At 41.4% G+C, this 22503-nt stretch overlaps 1 protein-coding gene across 3 annotated transcripts in view; it reads left to right on the top strand.

Annotated features, from left to right (window-relative positions):
* The first annotated feature begins 7880 nt into the window (after nt 1-7880).
* The window catches only part of NFKB1 (nuclear factor kappa B subunit 1), a 116937-nt gene continuing 102314 nt past the window's right edge, over nt 7881-22503 (top strand). For 2 of the 3 annotated variants that reach the window (XM_069485601.1, XM_069485602.1), the window contains exon 1: nt 8091-8243. The gene's annotated coding sequence lies outside the window, so the exon portion shown is untranslated. Of the gene's footprint in view, nt 8244-22503 lie in introns of all 3 variants that reach the window. The other variant, XM_069485603.1, reaches the window with a different exon arrangement.

The following is a 22503-nucleotide window of genomic DNA, read 5'->3' as shown; positions in this document are numbered from 1 at the left end:
GGAATTATTCACAGGCTCTTGGATAAAGAACTGCTTTGGGTATAAAGTTGGATTTTAAGCTCTTGAAATGTCTTTCTACCTCTATTACGGTATCTATAATTCTAAAAATTGGCTTCCAGCAAAGTTAATGATTTAAGAGCTAAAACATCTTGCAAAAGAAAATATTGATTCCATGAAAAAAAGGTTTAAAAAAACTGTATAATTTACTATAAGGGAAACGTGTCATTTTTCTCTATTCTAAGAAATTACACATTTCTTTAATATTTTCATTTACTGCCTAAGTAAGAAGAATTATATTAGGGTAAAATACTTTCTCATGTATGTACACACACACTCACACACACACGCACAGAAAAGTTTAGCTAAGACTATATAAGTGTTGATAAAATAAATTTTTTACATGCACTGAGTGTAAGTTTAAGTCATACTGAATCTGAAGGTTTTTAAAATTGCTGAAACAGCAAAATAGTCAACAGATAAGCAGCATTGCTTGAATTTGCAATTCAACAAGTCCTGACAGTGTTCTCCTTAAAAGTCTTGCTGCTGAGATGATGAATGGAGACCTATTATAACAGATATTATTATTACCATATATAATTTCAGATTTCTAGAAGACTTATCAGGAGATATATGCATGCAAAGGCATATTTATCCTATTAAAATGTATGTATAAGCATCAGACGTCATTTATGAATAGATTTGACTGCCAGATAGAGAGAATCTTCCAAAAGACAAAAGGACCCTCCACAAAAACCAGTAACTGGCAACTGTCTCAATGGGACGGCCATTAGCTAGTCTGATTTTACTCAGAACAATGTTGTTGGCTTCATGTAGCCTGATCAAGCACCCAGGTTCATGGGGACTGAGGGTTTCCTGTGCTAAAACCAAGAGGGTGCCAGGAAAACTGGGATGAGTTAGCCTTCTAGTTCCATGCCTTCATGCAAATCAGTAAAATATACCCCTCTACATGGACTGAATTGTGTTCCCCAAAATTCATGTGTAGAATTTTGTACATCGGAATGTAACTGTCAGAATGTAACTGTATTTAAAGATAGGGTCTCTAAAGAGGTAAGTAAAAATGAAGTTTGGGGATGGGTCCTGATGGAATGTGACCAGCGTCTTTGTAAGAAGAGGAGATCTGGACACAGACACGCACAGAGGGGCCAGCCCGTGAGGACACGGGGAGGACATGGCCGTCTGCAAGCCAAGGAGAGCGGCCTCGGAAGAAACCAACCCTGCTGACCCGTTGTTCCTGGACTTCCAGCCTTCAGAACTGTGAGAAAACACATGTCGGTTGTTTAAGGGGCCCGGTCTGAGGTTTGGTGGGGGCAACCGTAGGAAACTCCCACCCTCTCTAGTAGTTACTCCCACGTCTGGGTTAGTGCATTTCAGCTGATGACCACAGCCCGTCTTCCCCGCCCCAGGGCTCCTCTTCCCTGTGCTCTTCCTCCGGTGACTCACATGTGTCCCTGCACCTAGATGACAGCTCCACACACCCGCTGCTTCCCTCTGGCACCTTGCTCCTTCCTTAATCTTTCTCTGATTAACTGGGAAGTCATTAAACTGTCTCTGCACCTTTCCAGACTTGCTTTAACCCGCCACTCCATAAATGCTAGTCAAATAAATGAAGAGTCACACTAACTTCTTTTTCCTCCCTCCTCACTCCCAACCCCTGGTGAGATTCTTCTGGGTTTATCGCCCCACTTTCCTCACTTCCTGCTCACCCGTCAGCCTCCTGCGATCTGATTCTCGGCTCGTATTACTGTGTTGAAACTACTCTGAAAGAGCAAGGTAGGACCCCGACTGCTGTCGATGCCGTCGGAGTTAATCGAGTTCCCTTTTCTTCCCAGAGTGAGCAGGGCGAGCAGAGCGTGGACTTGTTTCTGCCCTTAGCTGCACAGCCGTCCCCTGTGGCATGCTTGGGAGTGTCCCCAAAGTCAGCTGTTTCTTCTCATCCTCACCCTTTGGCAACTGCGGTTCCCTAACGCTGTTAAGCACTCTTACTCTCTCGCCCTTCAAACTTTCTCTTTCTGGTTTTCCACACCTTCCTCCTACTTTTGATGGCCTCAAGAGTCTGTAAGCATTTCTCTCTCTCTCTCTCTCTCTCTCTCTATATATATATATATATATATCCCCCCCAAAATAAAGTCATTCATTGAGTTTCTGTCCTGGGCCCTCTTCTCTCCTAACTCCTTTGTCACTAAGGTTTTAGAAAAACTCTCACGACAACTACTGCACCTTTGCAGTTGGTTCTAGATTTCGACATCCAGCCCCATGTCACTCTGAGCATCAGGCCTGCGTGTCCAGTTGCATATTAGCCATTTCCATGTGGACGTCTTCCTGAGTCCCTCATAGTCAACATGTCTAGAACTGAATGCGTCATAATTCCCACAGATTTTTTTTCTCGGTGATAGTGTTGCCATTCTAATCATTCAGACTAGAAAACTCAGCTATCTATGAGTCTTCTTCTCACTTAAATTGCACATGTAATCTATAAGCAGGTCATGTTGACCATATGTTCTAAAAAATCTTTTGCATCCTCCTTTTCGTATCACTGGCTAGTGGTTTAGTGTCATGGTTAACAGCATGGACACTGGGGCCAAATCAACTGAGTTCAAATCCTGACTCTCCTGCTATTTACTAGTTATGGAACCTTCTGAAAATTATTCAACTTCTCATGTATGAAAATGGGGATTATAATGACCTACTTTATATGATTGTTTGAGAATCAAATAAGTTCATACATGTAGCAGATATTAACCATATGCTCACTCAATCTATTTTCTCCTCCTAAACAACCAGCACAACTGTATTTCCTGGATCCCTTGCATCTAAGTGGTGCCATAGAATATGGAATATGTATTTCCCCTGTTTTTGTCAGCCCTTTAATTTACATTTTTAAGGAAAAGAATAGCATCTTTTAGAACATTGCTATATTATTTATGGAATATATTTTAAGTATTATAGATGTGCTTTAGAGAGGTGATAGTAGACCCAAAAAAGTTGGCTACTGGGCATCTGGGAACAGATCTAGAATTTTCTTACATTAATTATTACAATATACAATTCCACTTCCTTAGTCTTTTTGCTACAAACGACATTTTAAACCCACACTTCCTGTCTTTAAGTCTCACTCCTACTCATCCATCTGTCTTTCTTTGTCCTGATCATTTTGCCGTCATTTGCGCCATTCTAACATCCACTAAATGCCGCCTAAATATCAAGCTCTTCCTCTGGGATACAACAGTACAACGAATAATAATCAGCATAAATGAGGGTTTCCTGAGCATCTGGAATCTAGTAAGTGCTCCACATATATTATCTCATTCGACTTTTACGAGACCACTATGAAGTGGGCATTAATATCATCCCATTTTACAGATGAGGCGAAGGAGGCTTGGAAGGGTTCTGTCCTTGTTCAGAGTCCCGCAGCTACTCAGGGCAGAGCAGGAGGGATTGTTTTCTGCGGAGGGCACAGTCAGCTGTGGTTTCAGGTCTGAAGGTAGCGCTGCATCCCCAGCCTGGGGCCTTAACCACCAGGCGATACTCCCAGCCCTGCGGTGTCTGTCCCTACTCACGCCTGAGTATTGGAGGACACCACCACGAAAGGCTTCGCTCTGCTCTGTCTAGCGCCGTAATTACACGCCCTCCTCTGTGTTTTACAAACTCTTTGAAGGCAGTGACGGCAGCACATAAATATTCATTTGGGCCGACACCAAGATGCCCGTATCTGTAAGACCAGTGGCATTCTCCTGTCGTATTTATTGATGTCTCCATTTCAGTGTGTTTTCGTTGCCAAGGGAATAAAATTCTGAATTCTCTGTATGAGGAAGATGATTTCTTTGCCAGCGTTTGCTAGGTTCACTCTTGGTGATATAATTTATTGTACAAATCACTTTTGTCCTGGCTTTTATATAAGGGGCCATTCTTCCTGACTTTACGTTAGGAGTAGAGATTGTGTCTTCTTTTTTCTTTTGTAACCACCCATATATGCTAATTGAGTGCCCTTTCCATGAGACCTGCTAACTGTGTAAGCACAAGACAGAACGTGGCAAGTGTTTTAATGGAGATGAAATGAAATACTCCACCATCAACAGGGAGATATGCGACAATGATGAAGATATGCCCTAGTGGTCAACAGCGCATGCGTTTATGTCTCCTAAGCCAATGAGGAAATTATTTTCAAATCTTTTTTCTTGTCATTACAGTTTACACTTGTATAGACCTTTTGCATTCTTTATATCTCCCTTTAGTCTCTAGAACTATGAGTTAGGGTTGTTATAATGTAACATATAGTTGTTGTATATAAACATAACATAACATATATGTAACACACATATATACAAAATACAACATATATAGTAACATATATACACAACATATATAATGCAAAACATTACATAAAGCTATTGCATAGCTTATAATATGAGCTATAATGGTATGCTTATTGCACAGGTAAAGAAATTGAAGCTCAGACAAACTATTGGTAAAATTTACACAGATAATTTCAGGCAAAGCTAGGACTCCAGCTCAAGTCTGATTCATGAGTCTAGCAAGGTCTTTCCATTTCATCTTGGCTTCCATAGCTAACAGATGTGACCTGCGTTTCTAAGAATGTTGAGGTGCCTTCATGACCCAAAGCAAGTTGTACCTTTTACAGAAATAGAATTCCCTCCTGCTCTAGTCTTAACATAGGTCTTAGAGTTTGCACGGCTCTGGTGTGTCTGAGTATGTACTTGTGAATCCCTTTCACACACTGTGTCAAGTCCTACTATCAATGTCACACTATACAATCGCGACCTCAGAATTCTCTGCACACCAGCGTTTGCAACAATCAACTTCATGAGAAGGGAAATCCGTGTGCTCTCAAAGATTTAGTGATGGTTTGGTTTGCATACCTGTCTCCTCCAAACGTCATGTTGAAACTTTATCCTTAATGTTGCAGGTGGGCCTGGTGGCAGGTGTTTGGGTCACAGAAGCTGATCCCTCAAGAACAGGTTAATGCTCCCCCTGGGCGGGAGTGTGAGTGAGTTCTCACTGTATTATTTCCTGTGAGAGCTGGTTGTTCACAAGAGCCTGGCACCTCCCTCCTTTCTCTCTTGCTTCCTCTCTCACCTTGTGATCACTGCACATGCCGATTCCCCTCGCCTGCTATCCCTAGTGGAAGCAGCCTGAGGCTTTCACCAGATGTATTGCAGGTGCCATGCTTCTTGTACCCTCTGCAGAACCTAATAAACCTCTTTTCTTTATAAACTACCCAGTCTTGAGTATTCTCTCACAGCAACACTAAACAGATTAAGACAAGTGACAAATACAATACAACCTGCCTTTTCCACAATACTGAGGCCTGAAATTCCACATGTAGACATTTTTTTTTTTCTTCGCAACCTGGTAATGGTAAATGCCTTCTGACATCTTAGGGCAGGTGAATTTGTAAAAAATATTCCTGGAAGCAGGTTTGTACAGAGTATAGAGAAAACGTTAGATGACAAAGCAGGAATACAGGAAGGTTAACTGGAGACCCCAAAAGAGTAAACTAGGAGCTTTTATAGTTTTGCCTACTGTAGTGCATTGAACTGCGCCCCTCAAAAAGATATGTTCAAGTCCTAACCACAGGAACATGACCTTTTTTGGAAATAGGGTCTTTGCAAATGTAATCAAGTTTCGATGTGGTCATATTGGATTAGGGTGGGCTCTGAATCCCGTGATTGGTGTCTTAGTAAGAGAAAGGGGAGATTATTTTTTTTATTTTTATTTATTTATTTTTTTGAGACAGAGTCTCACTCTGTTGCCCAGGCTAGAGTGCCGTGGTGTCAGCCTCGCTCACAGCAACCTCAAACTCCTGGGCTCAAGCGATCCTCCTGCCTCAGCCTCCCAAGTAGCTGGGACTACAGGCATGCGCCACCATGCCGGACTAACTTTTTCTGTTTTTAGTAGAGACAAGGTCTCACTCTTGCTCACGCTGGTCTCGAACTTCCGAGCTCAAGTGATCCAGAGAGGGAGATTTGGACGTAGAGACATACAGGAGACACAGAAGAAACACAGGGAAGAAGGCCGTGCAACCAGGGCACTGATTGGAGGGACGCAGGCAAGCCAAGGAATGTCAAGGACTGCAGGAGCACCAGAAGCTAGGAGGAGGCAAAGGATTCTTCCCTAGAGCCTTCAGAGGGAACATGGCCTTGATGACACCATAATTTCAGAATTCTGGCCTCTAGAACTGTGACAGAGTAAACTCCTATCATTTCAAGCCACCCAGTTTGTGAGACTTTGTTACAGCAACTCTAGGAAACTCACACACTTGCTCAACACCCTGCCTTCAATTTTAAGTTCATTTTAAGTTTGAAATTTAATTTAATCCTTTTCACTAACTGACACTCTTCAACTTTTGTTCCCCAAATATGTCACACTGGCTGTACTCTTGGAACCATCCCGTTTGTTCTTTTGGCAGCGGGGCTGCCGGCCTGCAGAGCGAAGTGGGAGTGCGTGCTCACGGGGGTGGCGGGGACTCGTCCCCTGGTGCGTCATTGTGTCACGGGAGCCTGCAGACTTTACACTCGTGTCAATGGCAAACATCGTTTTACATAAACCATATATCAACCTACTAACACATAATCTTAGCAAAATTTCTAATACTGTCCCATAAATAATAACGCAATTTCTAAAAAGTCATTGTCTTCAATCTTTATGAATCCTTGGAATCCCAGCTGTTCAAACAGCCTCTGGGAGCTGAGGACATGGCTTGAAGGTAGATTGTTGGGGGGTCCCAAGGTCGCTTTACAGACTCCCCTAATACCCAATCAAGCGGACCTCTGTTTCTCTGCCAAACATTCCACCAAGAGGGTTCTCATAACCTCACGGGGGAGGGGGCGGGGAGTGAGCACGAAAGGACGAGGACAATCCAAACACCATGGAAAGTCGCCTCATGATCACCTGACTACTGATGCTTTAGAGTTAAGTTTGTAATTGTTACTGGACTCAGTAGTGAAGCAAGCTCTACAATATCTATTTCAGCTCGATTTTTCATCTGGGGAGCGAAGCTACCCCAGGGTATCCCCAGCGCGTGCCTGGTACCGTGCCCAGCGGCTCGTGCAGCTCAAATGCCAGCGAACCGCGGTCACCGGGAGGCCCTGTCTGCGGGCCCGGAGGCGTCTCTGCAGAAAAAAGAAAACTCGCCTCTGCCATATCAGTATTTGTTCATGAGCTGTGACCCCAAGCCGGCACCATCCACCGTGGGTATCACAAAGGCCTGGCGATGCCCCGCGGATGAAAGTTCCGAGTAACTGTCCTATGACCGGGAGATTTAAGGCTTCCCCCAAACCAGCAGATGTCCATACTGCAATTGACAGAAGTCGGTTCTGACACTGAGATTCTAGTTTAATCCGTGACGAGACTGGAGTGTCACCGAGACAGTTACATGGACTCTACAGATGAGATTTATTTTTGTATCTGGCATGCCTGGACCCACGCCGGCCCCTCCTGCCTCCAGCCTCTCGGGCCTGCCCGCAGGGGTCGGGCCACCCGGCTCCACGCGGCGCAGCCACCGCCCCCGCGGCCGCCCCCGCGCCCACTAGGCCCCGCAGGCGCCGCCCCAGCCCTCGGACAGCGGGAGCCCCGCAGGGGACCGCGGCGTCCCGGCCGCCTGACGCGCCCTCGCCCGGCGCCCTGGAGGGGCCTGCGAGCGGGGGCGGCGGCGAGGGCGCAGGGCGCCCCCAGCAGAGCGGGCTTCCCCCACCCCCGGCGGCGACCCCACCTCCCGCCCCCGCTGCGCGCGCGCGTGTGTCCGTCTGTCTGTCTGCCCTCTCGACGTCAGTGGGAATTTCCAGCCAGGAAGTGAGAGAGTGAGCGAGAGAGAAAGACAGAGAAGTGCACCAGCGAGCCGGGCAGGAAGAGGAGGTTTCGCCACCGGAGCGGCCCGGCGACGCGCTGACAGCTTCCCCTGTCCTTCCCGTCGGTCGGGCCTCCAGCCGCCGCCGCGCTCGGCCTGCACGCCGCCGCCCCGCCCCGGGAGCCCCGCGCGGCCGAGGCCGGAGCCGCCCGGCCACCGCGCGCCCCGCGCCTCCCTCGCCCGCGCCGCGGACATGGCGCGGCGCTGACCGGCTCGGCCCGGCCGGCCCGCCGTCCCGCTCGGCCCCGCCCGACCCGCACCCGGCCCGCTCGGGCTCCGGCCGGCTGCCGCCTCTTCCTTCCGCAGCCCGCAGGCCCGCACCGCCCCGGAGGCCGGACGCGCGCTCGCCGCCACCACGGTAAGCCGGACTCGGGCAAGCGGGGGCCCCGCCGGGGACGCTTCGCACCCCTCCCAGCCCCCCTTTCCAGCCCCGCTGGACTTCCTCATTCCCGCGCCGGCCGCGGGGCGAGACCGCGGGAGGAGGCTGACAGTGGTGGGGAGCCACATGGAATTGGCGACAGCGAGAGGGGCACATCCGGACTTCGCAGCGGCTGGCCGGCCGGAGGGCCGCGGCTGCCCGCGCGGCTGTTTGTCCTCGCGTCCCTCCCGGCGGGAAGGCGGATCCGAGGGGAACTCTTGCAAACTTTTTTATTTTTTTGTCCCCACTCCCAGCCCCTGCGGAGGGGCGGCGAGGGGTGGAGGTGCCCGCGTAGCGGGGGGCAGAGCGAAGGCGGTTGGCGCAGTGCAGAGCCAGATTTCACCCAAGGGCGTCCCGCGAAGCGAAAGCAGAAGTGCCTGTCAGTCCCCTGGGCTGGGAAAGCCCTCCCGGCTCCGCAGAACTGGACGGGAGAGCCCGCGCCTCCGTCTCGACTTCTAGAAGCAGCCCCCGCTTCTCTCTCTCTCTCTCTGTCTCTCACGCACACACGCGAGAGAGACACAATATAGTCACCTGCTGTAGGACTCGGACGTTCCTTTTCAAAAAATAAAGTGGGCTCGATAGTCCACAGGGCCTGGCATTGGAGAGAGAAAAGAAATTACCTACTTAGAGCACTTTTTGGACACTTGATTACGTAAAACTCTCGAACAATGGCACCATGCCTGGTGCATGACCTCTAAAACAAAAATGATAGAAACCATGCCTATCCTAAATGTCAGTTTTTAGACGGTCTTTTAAAATAGACACCAGTTTAGGTGTTTACCCTGATTGATGGGTCTGTCCTGAAAATGAAATGGGACCTGATGCAGGATTTGATTATGAAGATTTAAGAAATTTTCATGAACTTAAGTAGAGGTTTTCAGCATTGCAGATTGCGAAATAACCATATTTAACTCGAAAAGACTTTCTTATAAAGCTCAATGGCATTACTAAAACATTTAATAGTTCTGGCATCAAAATATTCTTCTACAAAGGGATGATCTTTGGTAAATACTAAAGATTTTGTTTTAAAGATCCCCATGTTCGGTATTTTTCTAGCAGAATTCCTCAACTGAATATTCTTGAGCAGTTTAAACTGCATTAGTGTTTGTTAAAACTTTAAAAGGAAAATTTAATTAAAGCTCTTAGCTGAAGTATGATGTGTTCCTGATTTTAATAGTGTGCTTCCTGGAGATGAATCTCTTTACTGTTTGATGCATTACAGAAATTATGTAAATAATTTAAAGCAAAGTACTTTTTTGAGCTTATGAACTAGGGGAGACAGGAAATAAAAAGATATTTGTTTCCTATAGCATTTAACATTTATCATGTAATTGAATTGCTAAAATGAAAAAATATATATATATGATAAATGGAAATATGAAATCTGAAACTATTCATTCATATTGATATGCCAGCCAACTCCTAACTGCCCGCCCTTGTTCAGATAAAATGTCTTCCTGGGCTGTAGCTACTGGACAAACTTGAATACAAACTTGAATAATCAGCTACAGCTGATTATATGTAGCTTTAATGCTGGAACTGATATACTGCTTGCTGTGAAAAGCAAACCATTTCTAAACTGTTTGAAAGACTTTTTAAAGGAAATAGTATAGTCCTATTATGAGTTGGTGGCGATCTGAAAATCTATTATCTTTGTTTTGAAATTTCAATTTTATCATAGGTTCTGCAGTTGGCACTCACTTGAGCAGAGTATACCCCCCTGTTTTTCAAACCCAGTTAGTAAATACTGGAGTATACATACAAAAATAGTTGTTCCTCTTTGTAAGCCCTGCTTTGATCTTTGCACTTCCTTTTTACTTCTACCTCTTAAACAAGATCATCTGTGATGCTTGAGTTGCAGTTGGTTAAAGCTCAATCAGTCTGAAATACGCAGAATTTTGGATTTAGTGATCATATGCCTTACATTTCTCTTGTTGTTCCTTGAAAGAAATTGGAGCTAGTGTGAGAGACATATTCATGCAGGTTGTTTTTACTACACTCTTAGGCTTCTAGATAGCTGATGAGGTGAGTTACTGCCTTGGCTTTCAGGGGTCGCTCACTGTGGTAGATGGATCTAGATAGGGAATTGGCAGCCACATGGATCTTGGGGTATCATTAAATCAGTAAGCCCTTATTTTTACCTAATTTATGAGAGGTATTCCCCTGTTCAAAAGAGGTGAAAGTTCTGGCTTTCTGGGGGGAAGTGGTTACTTCATAACCTTCAATTGGTTTGAACTCTAGAGAAGCAAGAAAAATACTTGACATTTTAAAGCAATAAGTTAAAATAATTCTACCTGTGTTGTCGTGTGGATTTTTGATGAAGTACACAAAGTATCATCTATTTCACCTTCGGGACTCAGGTGCTGTCCTGAGCGTGGCGTTGATGCAGTAGGAAGCGTATCTGAGAGGCACCATATTGCAGTTTCACCAGTACAGCAAACGTTTGGATGTGCTCTTCTGGTCTGCAGATGGAACAGAAATCACATTAGCAGAAATGGATGTGTGTGCATCAATGGCTGTGTAAAAGTTCTCATTAATTTGTCACACTTTTAGTAGGAGGGTGGTTTTATTTGGTTGATTTTTGGTTGTCTGTTTCCAGTGTGAACTGTATAAGGTAAGCGATTGTAATAGAAGAAAAGGAGAAGGAAGAATAGAATGTTAGTGCTAGGAGACACTTTGGGTTCTGGTCCCACGTCTACATTTATGTCTGATCAGCATTAACTGATAATTGCTTGTTGGTGACAGTGAGCCGCCATAGAGCAATTTACTCTGCTTCCTGGGAATTAATTCTCATTTGCATCTCTTGCACCTTCCCTAAATGCTGAACTCACCTGGAGTGTTCTTGGAGGTGAGCAAGCAAGTCATCAGGAACATCTAGCTCCCTTTGAACTGACTCTGTCACTGCTCAGGAGACCCTGAGGGTTTTAGAGGACTAGAGATACTCGGCCTGAGGGAGGAAAGTTTGCACAATTTGGCATAGTCCTGCAAGTCAGTTTGGCTTCTTGTCTGATTTTTTTTTTATCAAAAAAGGTTAATGTTTGAAACCATATAATTTGGTACAGTTAATAGTTATGGTGACATAACCAAGCCTCTTATCTTTGTAATATTTCGTTAATGAGTGCCTAACTGTTGAAGGAAAAAAAGAAAAAAAGCGGTAGCATTTCATGATGATTAAATGGCTTCACATCTTTGGTCTGTACTGTATTAGAGAGTGTTCCTGGGTACAAATTAATATACTGTCTTTCAGATTTCCCTATGAGGTTGGTAAATCTGGCTTTGAAGATCAGCCAATAGTTTAGAAAATAAGTTGTGAAAATCACATTGCTTCACCACAAATGATTTAAACCCTGACAGTTTTATGCAAATAAAAGTAATATAAGATGTGATTTGTTAAAGATTATGGAAACCTCAGGAGAATAGATTATGGATGAAATATTTGTTTAATTTATAGTATCAATTATAAAGATATTATATTTTAAATTTTAAAAAGAAATCAGTTGTTATTCTCTCCTTATGTTTTCTGTAGTAATTAACACAGATTTAATTACCAGTAAAACAAACTGCATCTTTTAATTTGTTGCCCGTTTTTGAAATTAGAATAATGATATGTATGGTTTAATTATCCATTACAAATTGGCTTATTACATTTCATTTATCTTTTACCATTAAGCCAAAAACCTTATCACTAGCTTTTATTTTGACCCATACTGTCAACAGGTATTTATAGATTTAAACTATCTGTAGATACTCTTTGTTTTAACTGTGAAAAAATTTTGACTTACAGAGTTTTAAAGAAGAATGTAAATATTCTACACGACTTACTATTTAAAAGAGCCAAATTTATACAAAATGAAATAGAAAGGAAAAGCTATTTGAAAGAATCAAATCTTATAGTTCTAGCTAAAAAGAAATAATATCTAATCTATAGTGACAAATAAAAAAAGTTAAAAAAAAAACTGATGTTTATCATTTTGCTTGTTAAATGAATGAATGAATTAATTTTTTTTAGATGGGCTGCCTTCTTCTATAGGGAACAAAAATTATACTATTTTGCCTTACCTTCTGGGAAGAAAGAAGCCAGAAACTTAGTTCTTGCTCCTAGATGTTATTTTCTAATCTAAAGAGCACTTGAAGTTTACTAGCAAGTAATGTATTAAAAAATGCCTAGTGCCTTCCAGAAAGGGAGCATTTCCTGTGAAAGAATTTATGAACTAGAAAAAAAATGCTTTTTAGTTTCAATGTTTTAGAGGCACTTGTCAAGCAAAGTAATAAAGTAATTGAAATGATAAAAGATGCTTGTACAAGTGAAAAATGTAACTTTTTGGCTAAATTAGAATTTCTTCACACTCCATTGAAACTGTAATTTCAACACTGCTATCTCCAAAAAAGGAAACAATGCCACAAGCACTACTTCGTAATCCAAGGATTGTTAATGCCTATCTAAATTAATCCACCAAAAAGTAAAAACAAAATATGTTATGACCTCTAGAATGAAATACTTATCACCCATAAATCTGTGACTGTTCAGAGTTACTAGATGGCAAACCTCAGGAACAAGCAGGCAGTTAGCAGGGTTTACTGTACTTTCCATTTTCTTATTTTAATGATTTTGTAACACTATAAAACCTGGGTCCTCATCCTGGCAGGGTTTGTTCATTATTTCTCAGTTGTAGCATTTTCAGAAATTTGACCTTGAAACTCTAAATCCAACCACTGATTCTTTGTGGACAAAATTTGTGAAATGAAGTGTACTATCCAGACTAGAAAAGAGCAAAATGCCAACGTTCCCGTCCGAGGTCCCAGTGTCATTGTGCCCCCAGGAATCCCTAAGGGGAAGACAGAACCTTTCTATTGGATGCTGCTGTTCACTTCAGTCCACTCTGCTTTGCCGCCCACTTAAAGCTGGTTCTGACCCTGACCTCTCTCCATGTCTCTTGCAAACATACATTCAAGTGTAAAAAATTAATGGAATACTTACAAAAATTTCTATGTATAATATTTTTAGTTGGCAACAAACTGAGGAAGAAATTAAATGTTTACATTTGTAACAAGTGTACTGTAAAGCTATCATTGTGGATAAGTATTCTGAATGTGAATAGCAGCAGTGTTTGTTAGTTAAAATAATAAAATAATCCAAGCACTCTGCCTGTGGCTCCCCTATGAGATGTCTACTAGAAAAAGATAAATTTGCTCTGTTCCTACATGAGCAGTTCAATCTGCAGCTTCTAGGCATGAAGAAAAACAAACAAAACAAAGATAAAACTTTGTCCTGGTTCTTACCATACTAGTCAAAAGTGTATGGACAACTCATAGATTTCATATTGGGAAATAAAGCTATTGGATTTTTTTGAGATGAGCCATTTTGATAAATGAGGCTCACTAGCGTTTCTAGAATAGATTTACATTTTGTTTATTTGAACTAAAGAAAGTACAACACCTGCGTAAAGTTAAGCATACCTCTATAGAAAGAGTTTAACATTTTAAAAAATTTGATTATTTTAATGAATTTTATTTGTTAAAATAGTTATTTCAAAACATTATTATTTTTATTATTATTTATCATGTGATTTGGACTAAACATATTATACCATATTTTAGTATTAAGGCATATCTATCCTTTGTTTATTCCAGATATTAATTCTACCATATATCAAGTGTGCAAAGAAGAAAAATTAAAAATGATGACAGACTACATAATTAACCTCTTTATTGGTTCTATGCCCAAACCTGTAATTCTTTTAAATAATCAAAATAAATTACTTAATTGTCTTAGGAACTATGCCTTCCACGACAAGAATTTTAGGAATGAGAAAATGACTATTTTTGGATGTTTTAACACAGATTCCTGACTCATGTTTTATTGATATTTGCCGAATTTCTTCATCTACTAGTTCTTAACTTAGGTATATTTTTATTTTGTAGAGTTTAACCATTTATTGGTGTTTGACCATTAAGACTTAATTTATAAACTTCAGTATCTTTTCTTTTAAATAGAGTGTGGACTTGGTACTGAAGCCAAAGGAGAAGAAACTCTTAAAATTTACGGGATCTAGTACAATGCTCTACATAGAATACAAGCATCTTTACAACTTATAAAATTAAAATGGTGATGATATGGAAGGATGGAAGAAGTATGGGTGGCTGTTCATCTAGAGGAAATTTGAAGGAGGGAAAAAGTGTGAAGTTAGGAATAAAAATTAAATTAAACTTAGTGTTTTTTTTGCTCTGTTAGAAGTTCAGGAAAGTACTTAAGGGAATATATATAAAATCAAAACTGAAAACTGAATATAAAATGTAGGAAGTAGGAAAGATTTTTTTTTTTTTTTTAAAAGCACTCACACTGCTAATTTCAAACGAATCAGAAAGTCTAGGAAAATACTTTTTGGAGAAGATTGATTAAAATGATCCAAAAATATATTCAGTCCCACACCCTATTCATTTAATTCACTCATTTATTATGCTGGGAATACATAGGAAGCTATATATGCCAAGTATTATATCTGTGTATGTGTGGGTATTTTTAAACCTAAGAGTCCTTTGAAAGATTTGATCAAAACAAAGGGCAATGAAAGCACAGAGCAAGGTTTAGGGAGAGAGTTCTCTATAAAATTAATTCCCAAACTTTATTATTGACTTGAATGTGAAGATAAAGGAAATAATCTAGAAAGTGAATCAGAATTCCAGAGGAAAAGATAAATTCCATATCCCATGGTTGAGAAAGGGAGGGATCATAATGAGAGGAGCTGGAGAGGTTGCCCTTGGATAGAATATTTTTGCCACCATTTCACGGTGGATCATCCTATTTTTGATAAATTGAAAACAATGTACATTTTTCCCACATTCTGAAAACATGTTAGAAGTCAATTGTAGTTAAGCAAATATGAGTGCACCTGGAAAATTAAAAGTAAAACATGGTATCTGACAATAATTAAATGTATTTTCTTGCTCTCATGCCATATGCTAGCATTCATTTGACATCCTGTCTTTATAGTTTCTCTCCATGTGTTTACCCAATTTCACACTTAAGACATTTAAACAAATTTAACAAGCACACCTTGGAGACTTTTAAATATTTCCTGACTCTTTTAAAACATTACATTATCAATCATTTACCCTGCAGTTACAGTTCTTTTTTATGATGGGTGGGGAAGCTTTCCTGTTCCTATTAGAAAGTCTACCTGTAATAGCCAAATAGGAGTTGGTCTGAATTGTTCAGAGAGGCAGTTCAACCCTATGCTGAAATAGATGGGTGATTTTTTGGAGTAACTGTGCTATATGTACTAAATATCCGTTAAATGGAAGGAGTGCAGTCATTCGAAGCAAGCCACAGAAAACAATAATTTTATTGCTGAAGCACTTAAGCATCTTTGCATAGATGTCCCCATAAAATGCCAGTATTAAATCTGTCATCCTCCCCAACCCCAGGGTGCACCCCCATCAGGGAAACGCGGTTGTTGGCCCCACTTGTGGCCCATTGGGCGGGTTTCCCACGCCAGAAACCTGGCACCTTCCTTCTTACACACTCACTTCCGCTTTCAGCTGATCACCAAGTTCTGTCAAGTCAGCCTCCTCCTCCTCTCCAGAGTCCATCCCTTCCTCGTTGAATTTCTAGCTCTTACTGTTGCATTGTCTCCTGGTACATTGTCTCTTGCTTCTGTTCCGTCTTCATTCTAGCATAACGGTCAGCTTTGCAAGCCTGATCATGTCATTCTCTTTGTATTTCTGAAGTCACTCTCGGGTGTCTTCACAAGCCGATTCCCGTGCACCTCACCTCCCACCCTTGCTCCTCCCTCATCCCCTAATCTCAAATCCTCCACGTCAACTTTCAGTTCCTTATCCACAGTTTTCTCACTCTGAATGCCTTTGCCTGTGCTCGCCCCGTGTGAGGAGTGCCTTTCCTCCCTAGCATCCTGCTGCGTGCCCAGCCTTCAGCCCTGGCACCACCATTTCTCCCGCCCGCCTCTCTCTTTTCTCCCCGACCTCTCCAGAAAGACTTATGTGCCCTCGTTCTGGAGTCTCCTGACTTCTATGTGCGCTAGAAAACAACATCTTGAGGGCAGGGATTTTGTCTTATTTACTTTTTATTTGCAAAGCACCTGGTAAGTTTGCTGAATGAATAAGTAAATAAACAAGATATCAGGAGACTGTGCTGCTGATTAAACTGTATGGCTCTGGGCAAGTTAATTAACTTCTCTGGGTCTCCTTTTCTCTCTGTGAAGAAATGAGAGGATTGGACTAAATGGGCATCTACCTCTAAAATTATTTGTTTCTTTGATATAATCGTGTTAATTGGAAGACTTCAGATTTTCTTGCCATATTGAGATAGGGCAATATTTTTATTTATTTATTTATTTATTTTTGAGACAGAGTCTCGCTCTGTTGCCCAGGCTAGAGTGCCATGGTGTCAGCCTAGCTCACAGCAACCTCAAACTCCTGGGCTCAAGCGATCCTCCTGCCTCAGCCTCCCGAGTAGCTGGGACTACAGGCATGCGCCACCATGCCCGGCTAATTTTTTCTATATATATTTTAGTTGGCCAGATAATTTCTTTCTATTTTTAGTAGAGACGGGGTCTCGCTCTTGCTCAGGCTGGTCTCGAACTCCTGACCTCGAGCGATCCACCCACCTTGGCCTCCCAGAGTGCTGGGATTACAGGCGTGAGCCACCGCGCCCAGCCTCGAGATAGGGCAATTTAAGGAAAATGCACGTGAGTAGGTATGAAACAGATTCTCGATTGTCAATATGATAATGTGAAGCACTGAACATTTTGCGGGTGATGAGTTATGATTTTTGGTCCCAGTGTAGTTTCTTCCTGGCATCCAGATGTTTCTGGGGTTGCATCATTTCATTGTTAGTCAGTCTCTCACATTCCTAAATCTCCAAAGAAATTAATGGCAAACTTGAGACAGACAGTGTATATAAAATTCAATATTTGAGTTCTAAATTGATTCAAGCTCCCACTAATTATAACTATATGTGAAGGAGGAGGAGTGGGAGGTGGCAGTAGTGTGAGCTGGGTCCTCTTCTGTTGTGGAAGGAACACAGTGTCCTAAATCAAGCAAAAAAGATATAAGTATATCCCTGGAGATGTGAAAAGAACCACTAGGTAAACAAAAAGAGAAGAGCACTAAAAAGTAAGTCTCTCTGAAAAGCAGGATTGGAGGCACGGAGGGCGGTAGGGGAACCTTGGCTTATTTATGTAAGCTCCTCCAATCTTTGCATGGTAGGATTTTATTATTCCTCCTTGCCAGTTTTATTATGGTACAATTGGCAAATAAAATTGCATATATTTATGGTGTACAACATGATGTTTTGATACACATACACGTTGTGAAATGATTGAATCAAACTAATGAACATAAGTCAGATTTTATTTTTCTAACAGTAATTCATTTGAACGTACGTTGAGTCCTTTCTATGCGCCAGACACGATTCCAAGTGCTGGGAATAGGGTGCGGAGCAAGGTAGGAATCCAGAACTTCGTGGAGCCTAAATCATGTAATCTTTACAGTTTTAAACATTTGCTTTTTACATTGGCCTTTTTTTAAGTTGAAAACCTCCTAAGAAAAGTGCACAGATCATAAGGTTGCAGCTTTGATGGTGTGTCTCACAGTGAACCCACTTGCTCTAGGCGGTGGGAGGAGACAGAACGTGGCTGGCACCACAGCTGTCCCTTTCTGCCCCTTCTCAGTGGGGACCCCCCACTCTCATTTAAAAGGCCTCACTGGTGACTTCTGGGTCGCGTGCGTGTGCAGCCAGGGCTCCTGCTCGTCCACAAAGACAGCTGGCAGTTGGGAGCGGACCGAGTGGATTCGTTGCTCCAAGGTGCTCACAGCAAGCTTCGCCCAGGCGAGAGCTCTGCGACGGGGAAAGGGCCTGAGGTCATTTCATTTCAGCTTTTCCTCACTGAACAAAATTTTTTTTTCCCTAAGGTGTTAGTAAAAATATAAAACAAATCACATTCTTATATTAACTTATCATTTATGATTTTAAGAGTAAATACCTTGTTTATTGCCAGGTAGTCAGTTTCACTAAGAGACACGGGAGAAAGGTGTCTTTGCATCTGACGTTGTTGGACCTGGAAGAGAGAGAGTGGGCTTCACCTCTGGCTTCCCACTCACTGTGCACGCTGACATCTGCGTCCGTTCCAGGGTTCATCTGTCTGAGTGACCAGCGGGGACAGGGCTTCCTGGGGCCTGATTCTGATGCTGGCAAATCATATTGACGTGTGCGTCCCTGGAAGGTCTTTGCTGTGATTCTTTCTGTAAGGGGACCTTTTCCTCCCGCCGATTGTGGTCATAGAACCGAACATCGCTGGTTCACATGATGCATCTTTTTCTTTTGAAACATGAAAGACTTATCTTTAGGGATTTTTGATGATCAATGGAATGAAAAAGCCAAGTCATATTCCGATTCAGTTTCTCTGTATTGGATCAGTTTCTCTGAATTTGAACAAAAGAATACTAATCTCTAATTCATAATCCATGAGCTCTACTGCCTCCTCAATCTGCAGAAACACATACTCCAAAATGGTGCTCAAAGCAAAGGCCAGACATCAAAATTAAAATTCTGTCATACTGTATTTTTAGGGAAGAAGAAATGTGTAGCATTAGAAATGCAGGAGGAAAAGGTCAGAAAAAAATTCAGCAAGTCAAATCTCTTTTTTTTTTTTTTTTTTTTGAGACAGAGTCTCACTCTGTAGCCCAGGTAGAGTGCTGTGGCATCAACATAGCTCACAGACTCAAACTCCTGGGCTCAAGTGATCCTCCTGCCTCAGCCTCCCCACGACAGACACATGCCACCACACCTGGCTACTTTTTCTGTTTTTTTGAAGGGCCTCTTGCTCTTGCTCAGGCTGATCTTAAACTCCTGGCCTCAATCAAACCTTCCACCTTGGCCTCCCAAGGTGCTAGGATTACAGACGTGAGCCACCTCACCAGGCCCAAATCCCCTTTTAATGCCACCCGAATGAAAGACCTCAAACCATGAGCAGATGTATTAAATCAGTTTTTATGTGGAAATGAAAAGCAGCAATATCTCAGGAGTGACTTTAATTATAGTGTGTAAAGTTTTATCTAATTTATTATACTCTTTATAGAACTTCTCTAAAGATTATAGTAAATTATATAGTAAATTCTCTAGCTTTGCAAATTTATTCTTGGCAGATTTTGTCCTACTATAGTATTGATAAAAATAAATTTTGCTTACTTAGAATGGAATCTGCCATTTGATATAAATGACACATAATTATAATATGTTTAAAATGTGTTGGTGGGGCGTGGTGGCTCACTCCTGTAATCCTAGCACTCTGGGAGGCTGAGGCAGGAGGATCGCTTGAGCCCAGGAGTTTGAGGTTGCTGTGAGCTATGATGACGCCATGGCACTCTAGCCCAGGCAACAGAGGGAGACTGTCTCAAAAAAAAAAAAAAAAGAAAGAAAGAAAGAAAGAAAGAAAATCCTGTCCCTGTCCCCCCTGGTTATAATGAACATGATACAGCAAGAATTTAGACGATGCTTTTGTACAGGGCAATGAGGTTATGTTTACTAGGTTTTATGGAGTCTAAGAGGTATTTTTTTTCCTCCCACAATTTAACAGCTTAATTACATATATTTGAGGAATTTCTTGATATTTTTCTGTTACTGGTTTCTGATTTAATTTAATTGTGTTTGGATAACATACTCTGCATGTTTTCACTTCTTTGAAATGTATTGAGAATCGCTTTGTGGCCCAGCATGTGGTTTATCATGGCGCACTGGAAAGAATACGTAATCTGCAGCCATTGGGTGGCGTGTTCTGGCCGTGCACTGAGGCTCATCTGATTGATGGTGTTGTTCCTAAATCTTCTATATCCTTACTGCTCTGGTGTGAATATGTCCCCTCCAAAATGCAAGCGTTGAAACCTGACGGCCAGTGTGGAGGTGTTAAGTGGTAGGGCCTTTGAGAGGTGATTAGGCCCTCTTCTAGGACGGCTTGCTGGAGGGAGTTTGTCCCCTCTTGCCCTTTGGCCTTCCACCAGGAGGGGACACAGGGCTCCTCCCCTCTGGAGGAGGCAGCCCTCACCAGACAGCAAATGCTGTTCCCTTAATCTTAGACTTCCAGCCTCCAGAACTGTGAGAAATAAATCTCTATTCTTTAGGCATTACTCAGTGTCTGGTATTCTGTTATAGCAGCATAAACAGACTAAGATACTTCCTGATGTTGTTGATTTGCTTTTGTGAATTTCTGAGAGAGGAGTGTTAAAATCTTAACTATAATTCTGAATTCGTCATTTCTTCCTTTAATTCTCCCACCTTTTGCTTCATGTGCTTTGAAGCTCTGTTAGTAGGTACATGCACATTAAAATCATTATTTCTCCTTGATGAGCTAACCCTTTTATTCTTATGCAGGGTTCTTTGTCCTTGGTAATATTTCTTCTCTTTAAGTCTACTTTATCTGATATTTTAATATGGCTTGCTCTCTTATATTTGGTATTTTTATGGTGTAACTAGCACAGTTTTCCATCCTTATATGTTTAAACTCTCTTTAATATTAAAGTATAATTCTTATGAAAAGCATATACTTGGATCTTGCTTTTCTTTAATCCAAATAGACCATCTCTATTTTCTTTAGGTGAGTTTAATTCATTTACATTTAATATAAGTATTGATTTGTTGGGTTTAAGTCTTCCATCTTGGTCATTGTTATCTATTTGCGCCATCTTTTCTGTATTCATTTTTCCTCTTTTTCTGCCATCCTTTGAATAAATCAAGGTTAGGGTTTTTTTTAAATTCCATTTTATCTCCTTTATTGGTTATTTTCTGAAGTGGTTACTTCACCACTTTAAAAGTATTGTTTATTACACTATTTATTCTTGAGTCTACAATGAATTAGTATTATAACATTTATATGTACTGTAAGAACTTAACAGTGGTATACTTCTTTTGTTCTTCTGTGTTATTATGGTTGTACATTTTACTTCTGCATATGTTATAAACCACAAAATATATTGTATTGGTTTGCTTTGAACAATCAATTGTCTAAGAAATTAAGAAACAAAAAATCAAAGTCTCATGCTTACCCACAAATTTATCATTTTTGATGCTTTTCATTCTTTCATACAGGTCCAAGTTTCTATTGTTTCCCTTCAGCATGAAGGGCTTTCTTTAGCAGATCTGCTGGTGATGAATACTCTCAGCTCTAGTTTACATGAAAATGTCAGTTTCACCTTTATTTTTAAAGGGTATATTAAATATATGCTTAATATAGACTTATAGGCTGATCTTTTGTTTTCTTTCATCACCTTAAAGGTACTTTTACGTGGCCTTCTAGCTTGTTTTGTTTCTGATGAGAAGTCAGCCCCATGCTGATAAGTGTACCCTCGCCGCACCCCCCCCCATATGTGATATGTCCTTTCTTGTCCCTTGCTGCTTTTAGGATTTTTTTCATTAGCGTTAGTTTTTAACAGTTTGGCTGTAGTATGCCTAAGCATGGTTTTATTTGTCTTTATCCATCGTGGGAATCTTTGAGATTTTTGGATCTATGGGTTGATATTTTTAAAAATCAAATTTAGAAAATTCTTGACTATTATTCCTTCAAACATTTTTCTATCTTTTTTCTCTTTCTGAGACTCTAAATTACAAATATGTAAGCTTGCCTGATATTGTTCCAATGGTCACTGAAGCTGTCTTCACTTCTTTTTCTCTTCACCTTTTTTTCTCTGTGCTTCAGTTTCGGTAGTTTTTATTGACCTTTCTTCTAGTTTATTGGTACTTTGTTTTATAATATTCAATGTACTGAGAAGTCCATCTGGTGAAATTTCATTTCAGTTCTAGAGTTTCCATTTGGTTCTTTTAAAAAGTGTTTGCATTTCTCTGCTGGGGTTCCCTGTTTGTTCACTCGTTATGTCCATTTTTTCCTTTACATTATTGAACATATTTCTGTTCGCTGTTTTAAAGTCATTGGTCGCTAATTCCTTCATTTGTGTCATTTTCTTCTGGATCTTATTTTCCTGCTTTCTTGTAAGCTTCATTAATTTTTATTGTATATAGTGGACATTACATTGTGCAGAGTTTGCATTTTTGTCTTCTTTTAAAGAGTGTTGAGTTTTGCTGTAACAGGCAGTAAATTTGCTGGTTTCATTAAGGTAGGTTTAGAGTAGTCCTTATTTTAGGGTATTTCCCTAACTCTGATTGCATGATCTTTCCGAAGTCACAGCTGAATGC

Source organism: Eulemur rufifrons, chromosome 13, assembly GCF_041146395.1.
Source record: "Eulemur rufifrons isolate Redbay chromosome 13, OSU_ERuf_1, whole genome shotgun sequence".
In the NCBI taxonomy this organism is placed as follows: Eukaryota; Metazoa; Chordata; class Mammalia; order Primates; family Lemuridae; genus Eulemur; species Eulemur rufifrons.
This window is presented reverse-complemented; position numbering and strand designations above follow the sequence as displayed.